This window comes from Chelonoidis abingdonii, chromosome 5 (assembly GCF_003597395.2).
Source record: "Chelonoidis abingdonii isolate Lonesome George chromosome 5, CheloAbing_2.0, whole genome shotgun sequence".
Classification (NCBI taxonomy): domain Eukaryota; kingdom Metazoa; phylum Chordata; order Testudines; family Testudinidae; genus Chelonoidis; species Chelonoidis abingdonii.
The window spans coordinates 46,675,667-46,689,711 of record NC_133773.1 but is presented as its reverse complement, the minus strand read 5'-3'; positions in this window follow the sequence as shown (position 1 = coordinate 46,689,711).

Genomic DNA, 14,045 nt, shown 5'->3' with positions numbered 1-14,045 from the left:
TTCGCCAACCCTGCCAGAGGCGCTTGTGGTGTTAAGCTAAGCGCACTGACGCGTCCGTCTGTTACGGCGTTAGACCGACCCACTAAGACTCTGCCTGCTCAGCACTGACAGGAGTGGGGCTAAGCTAATGGTTGTGTCTTCAGAGGCACCGAGACGCTTGGCTTCCCCCATTTAAGCCCCAAGTCTGCAAAGCGATTCACAGGGGAGCGCCCTTTTGCCTTTTTTTTTATTTTTTTTGAGTCCCACTTAAGTCTGTAGAAGTTCCTGGGTTCGCCTGCATCTGCTGTTGTAGTGCAGGATACCGCTCCTCAGAGGAATGTGCTTCTGGTAGCACTTTCCGATACTTATAGATTGTTAGAAGCTGCTATTGTATTAAACTGCTACCTACCGGCATTTGCTACGTGAGGTAGCAGTTTCTTTTACTATAGTGTATGTTCAGTACACCGTAAGTAGCACATATCTAGAAGAGCAGTATCCTTCACTAACACCGTCCTAGCTCCGACAGCAGGGCCTTATTTGCTTTGTTAGCACCTCACCTCCGGAAATTTTGACTAAACTTATCCAAAGGCTGTGCTAAAACCTGCTGGACTGATACGCAGTGAGCTGGGCAGTAGGGCAGGGCTTTAAAAATGAATCCAATTCTGATTTCAGCTTTCCTATTTTCCATAATTTTACTTTCGGAGCTTTCCACCATTTTGATGCAACAAACTTACCGGGCTTCTTTGCAAACAACTTGATAGAAATCTGCATCTTGTGTTATATGGTAGGTAGAAAATAAGGAAGGCGAGCAAGATTACATTGTATTACCACACTTTATCTCTGAGCTGGTCATATGACACCTGTATTTAGTGTCAGCTACAACGGCTATATAATGGAAATCTTCTATACCTTTCTGTTAATTTTTTACTTTGTCCTTCTGTGGTGCTAGTTTAGGTTATGCCCTATTTAAGTAACACTGCAACAGTACCACCATAAGGCTCTTCAACCAGGAAGTCCCCTCCAAAATCTCCTTCAATTATTTTTGTAAGTTTAGTGTGGGTTTTTTTGTTTTTGTTTTTGGTATCTTTTCCTGTCCATGACTCAGTGGTGATGAACAGTACTTTCAGGAGCATTTTTAAATTTCCACAATTGTTAAAACTATTAGGTGTGACTTTTGCACCCCGGTTTAAAAAAAGATGCTTAAGATCCCTGTTAGACACGTAAGATGATTGCAGTGAGAAATTCCCATTTTTTAAATTTGTCTCCAACCAAATTGTCATATTTCTCTGTAATCTTGGATGGGAGCTTCTGCAGCTTGAACTATATTTTCCATTGTTTGATGGTATGAACTATTGTCAGTTTGAGTGCTGAAAGAACTGTCCACTTTGACACTGTTAAGTGAATATAAAAATCGCACCAATTTCTACAGCAGCTGTAGGCAGTTCTGGTATTTAGATAAGATTAATGTGAAAGGATATTTTTAATCATTTTATCAATTTATCCAAGTATATTAATATAGTTTGTTGATTGGAATTGATGTTCTGCAGGAAGCCTGTAAATATATATTTTAGCCTTGGCCTCCAGTTAGGAAATCTAATTACTAAAGTTTACAGTTTCTGCAAAGGTTAATCTAACTCGGGGTGGGCAAACTTTTTGGCCTGAGGGCCACATCTGGGTATGGAAATTGTATGGCAGGCCATGAATGCTAATGAAATTGGGGGTTAGAATGTGGGAGGGGGTGAAGGTTCCAGCTGGGGGAGTGGGCTCTGGTGGGGGGGGGGGGGCAGAAATGAATTCAGGGTGCAAGAGGGGTGCCAGGCTGGGGAAGGCAGTTGGGGTAAGGGAGCTGGGGCTGAGGGTGCAGAAGGGTGCTCCAGGCTGGGACCACAGGTTCAGAGGGCTGGGGAAGGGGCCTGGGGCCTGGGAGTGGGACAGGGATGCAAGCCCCAGGCAGCTCTGTACATTGCCCCATCTGCAGGTGCTGCCACCGCAGCTCCCATTGGCTGTGGTTCCTGGCCAATGGGAGCTGTGGGGGCCATGCTTGGGTGGGGGCAGCATGCAGAGCCCCTTCACTGCCCCTACATGTAGGAGCTGGAGCGGGGGACATGCCACTGCTTTTGGGAGCCATGTGGAACAGAGCAAGCCCTAGACCCCAGTCCCCGTCAGGGGCTTGATGGTCCTAGTTTGACCATCCCTGATCTAACTGATCCAATTATTACAGGCTTCTGAATTCAAAATGCACTTTTATATAGTGCAATACATGGATCAGTCCCAGATCCTGCATGCACCATTGTTCCTACCATTTTATCTCACCACCTATGACGGATAGTTCCTGTTTTCTCCAGGCTTCTTTGCTGCCATTGATGCAGACTCTTCTTTAGTGCTTCTGAAGCTTTTCCTTCCAGCCAACCTTTTTAGAGGCAGGATGTTTTCAACAAGTGGTTCTTGGACTGTTAAGTTTCTTACATTGGTTTGCTAGAGTTTGAGTTTGTTGACAAAGTATTCATAAGCATGTGATCAGTATACTTACAAATAGGCCAGACCTAGGGAAAACCCTCTCATCATGGCATGTTCCAACATGATCAGGTAGTGTCTGACAACCTTTAGATTCCTGGCTCTCTTTATATTTCAGCTAACTTTCTGGCTTTAGCAAAAATCCAGTTTGAAGCAGATATCCTTGTCACTTTCCTTCCTCCAAGGCCTTCCTTTCTTACCTCCTCCTCACTCCTTGCTTACCAGCAGAACAGTCAAAGTTTATGTATGCTTGTTTCTTTTAAGACAGTTTTCCTTTGTCTTGCTATTCTAGCTTTTCATTTTATCAAGTACTTTTTGAACTGTACATCTTTCCCACACTGTAAATATTACTTCTTATTCTGGTCTTTTTACTTGCTGATTAGCACCTTTTCCATACTAGCCCCAAACCATAAAATAGATATATTATTCTTTTAAACAAACTTAAATTAACTTTATTTCATAACTATCCTACAAAACTTTACTACTATTGAATTTAACCAAGTGAGACACTTATTTATGGAAAAAATAAAGAAACATTACTAATAGTCAGTTATCTCCTGTCCCTTAACAGTTGTTCTCAAGCAGGTTTCAGGGGGGCTGCCAAAATAAACCAGAGAGCAGGGCCAGTATTAGACTCAGTGAGGGCCAGGGCAGAAAGCCGAATCCTGAGCCATGCTGCTTGTGGCTGAAGCCAAAGCCCAAGCAGCTTAGCTTCGTGGGCCTGATGTGGCTTGAGGCCCTGGGCAAGGGCAGCAGAACGTGGTGGGCCAAGGGGCCATGGCCTCCCTGTCACACCCACCCAGGCTGTCAGCTGGAGCCAGGCTGAAGCCCGGACAGTATGTGGTGCTGTGCTGTGGACCCTCCACCTGCACAGGGTGGGGCCAAGACCAGCCCCTGCCCCCCATCACCCAGGGCAGGTGGAAGGTTTGTGTTGCAGCTCCTCACAGCTGCCCAGCTCTTACCATGGCTAGGGTGCTGCTCCAAAGCCTTGTCCTCCAGCCACAGCACGGTTGGAAAGGACCACGCAGACAGCTGTGGGGAGCCACAAATCCTCCACCTGGCCTGGGCAGGCGGCCAGCAGGGCGGGGACACGGGCTGGGAGGCTGCTCTCAGCCTCCCACCCCAGGCAAGTGCAGGGTCCATGAGTCAGGCAGAAAGGGCTCCGCTACTGCTGGCTCTGAGTAATTGTTTGAAGGACCGTGTGCTGTGGCTGGCAGTTGGAGACAGTGAGCTTCACAGGAAGGTTTGAAAGCTCGAAGCCTCCGGTAATTGGCTGAGCCTTAATCAGTGGGCGGGGCATTAACTCAGGCCAGGGCTTTATAAAGCCGCGCACAAGTGACTAGGGGTTGCTAACAAGGAGTTTTGCAAGGGAGTTGGGAAGGGAAGAGGGGGGTGCCTTGTTGGTCTTACCTGTTCCCCTGTAGTCCCCTTAAAACCTATAATCCAAACCCCCTTTCTTTAAACCATCCTTTCATTAACTAGGAGACAATGCAGGCAGAAGCCCAGCAGCAAAGTGGGGGCTATCCAGTTTATTGCACTGAGTGTAGCATGTATGATTTCCTGCCTTGTGGGCAGGTGGCTATGTGTGCAGTTGGTGCAAGGAGCTCCTGGCTCTCAGAGACCACATACGGACTTTGGAGGCCAGGGTGGTGGAATTGAAGGAGCTAAGAGAGGCAGAGAGGTGTGTTGATGAGGCTTTCAGGGACACTGTAGAATTATCCCACCTCCGCTCAGACAGCCTCTGTGCTGTTGAGGAGGAAGAAAGGCCCAGGGAAGCAGAGCAGTCAATGGGAGCAGAGGGAAACCTTCCCGTAGTTGGGACCCTCCTTCCAGATCGTGCTGGGGTTGCCTCTTGCACTGAGGTTACCCATCCAGGGGAGGGAACTCCAGTTACTAGGAAAAGGCAGGTGTTAGTAATGGGAGATTTGATCATTAGAAACGTAGATAGCTGGGTTTGTGGTGACCGGGAGAACGGTATGGTGACTTGCCTGCCTGGTGTGAAGGTTGCGGATCTTTCGAGGCAGTTAGACAGACTTATGTGTAGTGCTGGGGAGGAGCCGGTGGTCGTGGTACATGTAGGTACCAATGACATAGGGAAGGGTAGGAGAGATGTTCTGGAAGCCAACTTTAGGCTGCTAGGGCAGAGACTGAAATCCAGGACCTCTATGGTGACATTCTCAGAAAGCCCCAGTTTCACGCACAGGGCCAGTAGGCCAGCAAGAGCTTCAGAGTCGCACCGGATGAGACGATGGTCGTACGAGAGAGAGGGGTTTACGTTCATCTATCGGAACTGGGGGAAACTTTTGGGATGGGAGAGGAGCGCTATATCAGAGAGATGGGCTTCACCTTAAAGCCAAAGTGAACCAAGACTACTGGCACTAAAACATTAAAAGTTGTTAGAGGCAGCTTTTTAAACTAGGAGATGGGACAAGCCGACTGCTGCCAGAGGAGCATGTGCATCGGAACAGACTTCTCTTAGGGGAGAGTCTGGATGATAGGGAATCTCCCGCGTTATAGTCAGGAACAGACGATGGAAGAGGATAATGTAGGGCCAGATCAGATAATAAACAATCACATAAAAAGAATCTGGCACATCAGAAAGAGCAAATAAATAACTTCTCTGTTTAAAGTGGGCTTGCTAAACAAATGCTTAGGAGTCTAAATAAGTATAAGATGGGTGAACTAGAGTGCCGTGTTGTAAAGAAGATATTGATATAATAGGTCATCACAGAACCTGGTGGACTGAGAGCAATTCAATGGACACAATTATTCCAGGGCTACAAAATATATCGGAAGGAGCAGACACAGGTCATGGCAGCGAGGAAGTGGCACTATATGTGAAAGAAATGTAGATTCAAATTGAAGTAAAAAGCTGAAGTGAATCCACCATGTGTCATGAATCGCCATGGATAGAATGTTCATGCTTAATAAATAAACATTAGGGATCTATTATCAACCACTACTAGACAGTATAGTTGATGATGAAATGTTACTAAGGCAGAATTAGAGAGGCTATCAAATTAGAACTCAGTAATAGTGGGGGATTTCAATTATCCCCATATTAACTGCGAAAGCATCTTCACTTCAGCGACGAAGCAGAGATAAAATTCTCTTGATACTTTAAATGACTGCCTTCATGAGCAGCTGGTACAGGAACCCACAAGGGGAGTAGGCAAAACTTTCCTAGATTTAATCCTGAGTGGACGCTATCATAAGCATTCCCAACATCTGCGACCTTAGCATCCAGAAATTTGGGTGCCTGCATGACCCTCTAGGCTTAATTACGCAGCTTAGCCTCTGATCTCGCTGTCCACCATCAAAATTCCGGTGTTTTGGCTACTCTGGTCTCCCCAAAAACCTTCCCTGGGGAAAACCCCACAGACTCAGATGCCTGAGTCTATCACATAGGGAAATAACCCACTTCCCTTCCACACTCACTCTCCCACCAGAATTTCCTCTCTGGGCTACCTGAGAGTTACTGATTGCAGACCTCTTTACATCATTAATAGCCAAGAAGCATGTTCTCACTCTCTTCCACAAAGAGACAAACCCCAAGACAATGACACAGAAAAGATTCTATCTCTCTTCTCCGTAGCTTCTCCCTCCCCCAATTCCCTGGTGGCTACAAAATCACCCTCCGTAGATCTAACACAAAGAGAAATTTCGCCTCCCTTTCGTTCCTTAGCACTACCCTGAGCAGAAAAACTCAAACAGTCTCTAAAAGAAACTTTATATAACAAGAAAGAAAAAGACATAAAATATTCTTGTATTTAAGTTGACAATACACACGGGCTATTGCGTTCAAAGAAAAATATGAATTAAACAGCCTGATATCAACTAAAGAGATACAAGGTTAAACATCCAGGCACTACACACATGAAACTACAAAAAAAACCCAATAACAGCTATTGTTTTTTCTACCTTGTCTTACACTTTGAAACTGAAGATTAGAAGCTTACAGATAAGAAAACACCCTCTCATAGCTGAGACGCCATGACAAAAGACACAGACCGCAAACTTCCCTCCCTCAGCTTTTAAAAAATCCTGTTCCCTGATTGGTCCTCTGGTCCGGTGTTTGTTCTTTGTTTACCCTTTACAGGGAAGAAACATTAACTACTATCTATTTATGACACAGAAAGCGCAGGAGCCTGCTCAAGAGGTCATATAGCAGGACCGCTTGGAAATAGTGACATAATACAATAGCATTCAACAGTCCGCTGTGGGGGAGAAACACCTTCAACAGCTCACACTGTGCATTTAATTTCAAAAGAGAGGAAGCTATACAAAATGAGGTTAGTAAACAAAAGTAAAAGTATAGTCCGAAATGTGAATCCGCAAGTTGCATCGGGCCCTTTTTTAAGGCCACCAACATAGAGACCAACTTCAAGGTATACCCCAAATTAAGTAACACAGCTAAAAGACTAACAAAAGAGCCACCGTGGCTTAACAAACATGTAAAAGAAGCAGTGAGAGATAAAAAGACTTCCTTTAAAAATGGAAGGCAGCATCGTACGTGAGGCAAATAGAAGGACGCACAAACACTGCGCAACTTAAGTGCAAGAGTGTAATAAGAAAGCCAAAGAGGAGTTTGAATAACCGGCTTAGCCAAAAATCTCAAAATATACAATGTTTAAAGTACATAGAGCAGGAAGCCTGCTAAACAAACCAGTGTGGGGCCCCTCTGACAATCAAAATACAAAAGAGAGCGCTTAAAGAGATAAAAGTCAGTTAACGGAGAAACTAAATGGATTCTGTTGGCTTCAGTCTTCATGCGCTGAGGATGTTAGGGAGATCCATAACTGTAACTGAGCTGAGCTTTTGTAGGTGACAAATTGAAGGAACTGTCACAGATTGACAGTGTCACAGGAGGAGGTTTTTGGGAATTAATTGATAAACTCAACATTAAAAGTCACTGGCGACCAGATGGCCATTCACCCAAAGTTCTGAAAGAAGCTCAATGTAAAGTTGGCGACTCCCATTAACTAAGGTTTGTAACCTGTCCTTTAAATCGGCTTCGGTACCCAATGACTGGAAGTTAGCTAATGTAAACGCCAATATTTAAAAAGGGTCTAAGGTGATCCTGGCAATTAAGCTGTAAGTCAACTTCTAGTACCGGTGCAAATTTCGAAACAAGAGTTTAGAATAAAATTGTCAAGAACAATAGAAAAACAACTGTGAGCAATAGTCAACATGCGTTTCCTGTAACGGGAAAACGGGTCTTACTAATCGTATTAGAGTTCTTTGAAGGGTCAACAAACATGTGGACAAGGGGGATCAGTGGACAATAGTGTACTTAGATTTCCAGACAGGCCTTGACAAGGTCCCTCACCGAAGGCTCTTTGTAATAAGGCTGTCAAGGCATAAAGGGAAGTCCTTTGCGTGGACTGAGAATTGGTTAAAAGGGCCCCACCCCCCCCACACCCCACAAAGGTACGGAATGTAATGGTAAATTCTCAGAATGGAGAGGGGTAACTAGTGCGTGTCCCACAAGGTCAGTCCTGAGGACCAATCCTATTGCAATTTTTTTTTTTTTTTTTTTTTCATGATCGGAGAAAGGGATAACAGTGAGGTGGCAAAGTGTGCAGATGATATTAAAGCTACTCAGATAGTTAAGACCAAAAGCAGATTGTGAAGAACTTCAAAAAGATCTCCAAACTAAGTGATTGCGGCAACAAAAAGGAAAATGAATATTAAGTGATAAATGTAAAGTAATGCACATATGGAAAAAATACCCTCACTATAATACAATATGGTCATGGGGGCCTAATGTTAGCCAATGAGTCAGGAAAAGAATCTTGGACGTCAATCTGTGGGTAGTTCTCTGAAGATGTGACCAGTGCGCAGAGGCGTGTCAAAAAAGCAAAACAGGATGTTAGGAATCATTAAAAACAGGGGATAGAGAATACAGCCCTGAGATATATGTCATTGCCCTTAGGATAAATCCGATGGTATGCCCATTATCTCGAATACTGTGTACAGATGTGTCTGCTCACGCCAAAAGAGATAGTCTAGCACTGAAAAAGGTTCAAGAAAAGGGCAACTAAAATGACTAGGGGTTTTGGAGAGGGTCCATAGAGGAAAGATTAAAGAGGCTAGGAACCTTCAGCTTGGAAAAGAGGAGCTAACAGGCGGGATATGAGTAGAGGGGTTATGAAAATGATGATGGGAGAAAGTAGATAAAGAAAAGTCTATTTACTATTCTCATAATATAAAACCTAGCGAGTCACTAAAATGAAATTAATAGGTAGCAGGTTAAAACAGAATAAAAGGAGTTCTTCTTCACACAGCACAACAGTCAACTTGTGGAACCCTTACCTGAGGAGGTGTGAAGGCTGGGACTTATAACAATGTTTAAAAGGAAACTGGATAAATTCACTAGTGGCTAAGTCCATAAATGGCTATTAGCCAGGAAGTTAAAGAATGGTGTCTCTAGCCTCTGTTCATCAGAGGATAGAAATGGATGGCAGGAGAGAGATCACTTGATTATTGCCTGTTAGCTTCACTCCCTCTAGGGCACCTGGCCTTGGCCACTGTCGGTAGACAGATACTAGGCTAGATGGACTTTTGGTCTCACCCAGTACAGGCGTTTGTATGCTCTGCTTGCTACTCTATCAGATCTGGCTTTTAATCTACTGAAAAACAGCTGTGGCATGGCTGGGCCATGGAATTTTTAATAGCATACTAGGTGGGCCTCAGAAGGATAAAGGTTAAGAAGCCCCTGGCCTTACATCATGCTGTTAGAAGATAATGGATATTATGGTTAAGGTACTGGATTGACATTTTAGAGATCTGTATTTATTTTCCAGTTCTTCCACATATTTCCTGTCTTTTAAATTACTTTGTGCCTTAGTTCCCTATCTTTATAATAACAATATTTTCTTCTAGGCTTTGCCAGGTCTATTTAGACAGTCAACTTTTTAAGAAAAGACCTGTCTCATGTTACATAACAAAAGAGGGTCCAGTCTCAGATGAGAGATCTACACTAATATAAATAAATTAATGTTTCCATTTACCACGATGCTTGATACCTACTTAATAAGGGGCTGCTCGCTCTATTCTTTTTCCCATGGTATTAAACTTATTAAGAAATTTCCCCCTGATAATAAAGTTATTACTAAAAGGTAAACTCAAGAAGGTAACAGGGAAGAGTAGATGACAAAGATTTATCATTAATAGTTTCCCTCACTTTTGGAATAGTCTCTAACAGATCCCCCACCATTGGAATGGCATGCAGCTTAGAGGCAGTAATTGTCATACTCTGAGTCCCTTATGCTTGGAATACCTAAGCAAGACTGTAAGAAAGGGAATGACTCAGTTGCCCCATTTCTTTTCCTTGTCTTCATAATGCATATGTAAGAGTACATTTAAAAAACTGGCAGGAAAGTGTAGATCTTAGTTCTTCATGAAATGCTACCAGGCAGGTTGGCAATATTTCATCACTAATCTCTCCTCTAGTAACTAACCCACCCACAAAGCAGACATACTTGTTGGCATATTGCAATGACAAGTCCTCTTGGAGTAGGGAAATATGGGTGGACAGTTTGCACTAAGAAAGGGGCAGTAGACTAGCAACTTTCTCTATTTCAACATATGACCATGGTAACAATACCTTCCAAATCTCCTCCTCCTGGTTTATCTTCGCCACCTCCTTCCTTGCTTTCCACCTAGTTCTGTATCAGATTTACTTATATTCCTTGTAAAATTTAAAACAAAATGGAGCCCTGCCATGATCAGTTTGTACTAACTGTAAATAAGATCTGTTAAAAAACAACAACCCAAAAAAGCAGAAGTGCTGAATTTAGTGGGTGGACAAAGGCCATTAAAAAAAGTGTGTGTAGTGCTATGATATTCAGTCAAAGTTGTTTAATAGACCAACACAATTTTAACTTTATACACTACTCTTTCAAAATGATGATAGGCTGTGAGAGCAATAAACCATTTCAGTGGAATAACAGTAAGATCTCATTAATTCAAGAAGTCACGACTCCTCTCTCGTTTAAATACTGATTCTGTAAGATTAATGTAAAACACAGTACAATTTTCCTTTTATTAAAGAATGGAAGTGGCTGTTTTTAGTTACATATCCAAATCTTGATTTGATTGTACAGAGAAAAATCTGTAAAACTTGTATCTTACAGAATGATTAAACCTGTTTTATCACAGCAACTTTTAGGAAATTGCAAAAAAGTCAAAGGAATACAAAATGTTAGATTATTTTGTTATATAAAACTTCCATTTTTGACGATTTACTGCAAAAAATAGGTGTGCACTTGCTGCTTGCATTGTGGGTAATTTTGATTATCAACTGCTGTTCCAGAACTTCCTTTTAAACAAAAATTTGACAGATAGTAATTTAAACAAACAAAAGTCAGATGCCTTTATTCCCCATGATAAATTTACACCTGATGGCTCCAGTCTACAATCTAATCTGTGCTGATGGATTCCTTGCATCTGTGTGGAGCCCCACTGATTTCACTGTACAGAGACATAACTGTCCCAGTGGCACTGGAACACTTTTTATAGTAGGGGTGCTGAAAGCCAGCTAATTAAACTCTGTAAACCATGTATGTTCAAAAGCAAGATGAAAAAAGCACAATTCCCACTCACACCACACGGGTGCAGCATAGCTCTGGGATTCTCAAGAACCGTGAAATACTGTTATCTTACAGCACCAGACAACTTTTCACAGTGAAACCTGGGGGTGCAATAGCACCTGCCAGCCCCATAGTTCCCATGGCTATGAACTGTCCACCCATCCAGACCAGCTTGCAGAATTGTAACTTTAATAACCAGTTAATCTTTGATCACTGGAGTGGGAAAGTTACATAAATCGCTTCCAAGCGAGCAAGATCCCAACCTATTTAATCGTAAGGGAATTTTTACAAAAAAAAGAAAGGATTAATTAAAAAACAGCGAGCTTTGCATATAGTAACAATGTATTCCATATTGTCACAGCTCAGGACAACTGCAACTGTACTTCCCCTCAGTCCTTCAGCAAGGGCACCCACTTTTGGCTTCCAGCTACCCAGCTGTTGCCTTTCTTGGGTGGAGTCACGTCCCTCTCTTTTCTGACAGGGGTATTTCCAGGCTTCCGTTTTCTGCCTTCACTATGTATTTCCCAGCACAGACAGATTGCCAAAGGGCACCTGCTTGCTTTCTCTTCAGAGACTGATAATGGAGTGATTGTCAACAGTTACCATGCAGCACTTCCTACACAAGCCTACTTTATTCTTAAGGTAAAAGAGCATTACAGAAAAAACATACTAAAAACAAAAACAACAAAAACCTATACACATGCTAATAAGCTTACCAGATTTAACCCCAACTTTAAAATGCATTCTTGGCAGCTTCCATCCTTCCAACTCTACCCTCAGGATTGAGGCTCTCCATGGAGCAGGGTTTCTGCTGGATCAGGCAGAAGGCCATGAGCCAGTTTAAAGCAGGATTTTTGGATAAAAAGCCCATTCTCTACTGATCCTTGGTGAATCAGTTTGAACTAGCATAAGCATAGCTTTCTAAGTGGGTGGCCTCTCTGGAGATGTTACAATCTGAGTGAATTTGTCTAATCTGCTTTCTGTTTTCCTATTTACCCTTCTTACAGAAATACATACAATTGCACAGCACATATACAAATTGCATTTTTAATACAATGAACTCTAAAGATGTTAAAATTAATTCAATAAGGTTTAACTTGGTTTAACTTGGCTCAATACATTTCATTTAGGATATTGCAGGAAATTGTCAGTCTGTCATACATACTTCTAAAATAAAGTAATTGTTATGGTTCAGGGCAAGCTGTACCTTTGACCTCTCTGTCTTTCCATAGGCACTCCTTTCAAGTGACAGGATGCTCAGGTACTACCCTCGGGGTGGACTCCTACGACTGATCCCCAACTTTTAGTCTGTCAGCAGGTTACAGTACCTCCATTTACAAACCAGGCCCCCAGCAGATGCCCTGCCAGAGAGTTTCCTGTAGGCGCCTGAGACCAGTATAAAAATGCAAGTGACAGATAAAGTTGAATTTATCTAAAGGAACATTAGAGAAGAGTTAAAACAACGAAAGGCTTATGTGTATTTTTACCTCAACCTCATCCTGTTCTCCCCATTGTCCCAGCATGCTTCACCAGTCCCAGTATGGGAGAGACAATACTCCTGTAGCCTCTGACTCTCAGTCGTGTTTCCCCCTCCCCCTTTGCTGTCTTTTAACCATTTCAAAGTCCTCTTGTCCTGCAACACCAGAATATGGTAAATCTGCTTTTATTCACCTCTCCGGGAGGATCAGAGGTAGACTTTCAGTAGTGGATTCCCTGTATTGTCCATTTTATCACTGGCAAATGAATTGCCTGGTTCCATGGGGACAGCTGGAGAGCTTCAGCTGGAACTAACCCTAGTGTTCTACAGATCAAGCCACACCACAGTACTCAGATATGCACATAATTTTAAGAAAAATACAGATCTCCCAATTTTTTCATAGTAGAGAGAAAAAAGGGGTGAGGTAATTGTCCAATAAAAGCTGTCATTTTTCATTGACCAATTTTTCATTGTAGCATTTGCAGTTGGACATTCCAAATAGTATCTCTTCAAAATGCACCCCCATGACAAGGATTCCCATGGGGGATGAATACACCAGTACATGAAAGAAACATCAGAAGGATGTGGTCATTATACAGAATGCTGTTTCTGTATATAGCAAAGCAAACAATCCTCACTGGAGGACTACATGAAATTTTAAATTCACAGTTATCAGAGCTCAAAAGTTTCTGCACACTGTTTGGAACACTTTAATCAGGTAGCTCAAACAAAATTCTGATTAAATGGTCTTAATCAGTTGCTTCCTCTCAGATTTAAGCAAGCATGAGAAAAATTAGTCTAATTAAGCTACTAAAAAGAGATTAAAATTGAAACCTCTATCATAACTATATCTCTATTAGTTTCTACTTCTGCAGAGTTTATTTTCTGTATTAGGTGGTATCTACAAAAAATATAAAAGCAGGATCTGTATCTCAATATCTATTTATTGGGTGAACTATTTTCTGAATCAGGATAGTTACTTTTTCTGTAAATTATACTATTGGGAGAAGAAATAGGGAATGAGAATGCAATGAAGTCTTAAGTTTACATTGTCATGAAGATATGACTAACTCCTTTGTAGGGTTTTACAGGAAAATGATCAATGACAGTTTGACAAAGTTAAAATATTCAGAGCTTAACAGCTCACTTGCTACTCAGCTTCAGAGCAGGAGCCTTGCCTCTAAGGCAGAGGTGGGCAAACTACAGCCCGCGGGCCTGTCCTGCCCTTGAGCTCCCAGCGGAGAGGTTAGCCCCCCCCCCGGGCCCCTCCGCAGCTCTCCCCCCACCCCCACAGCCATGCTGCCACTTGGGGAGCACTCCTGCACACTCCTGCAGGGCAGTGCAGCAGCGCGTCTGTCTCCAGCTGAGCGTCACGGCTGCCAGACATACTGCTCTGAGCAGCATGGTAAGAGGGCCGGGTGGTCGAATAAGGGACAGGAGGACCTAGGGGGGCAGTTAGGGAACAGGGAGTGGGGGGATTG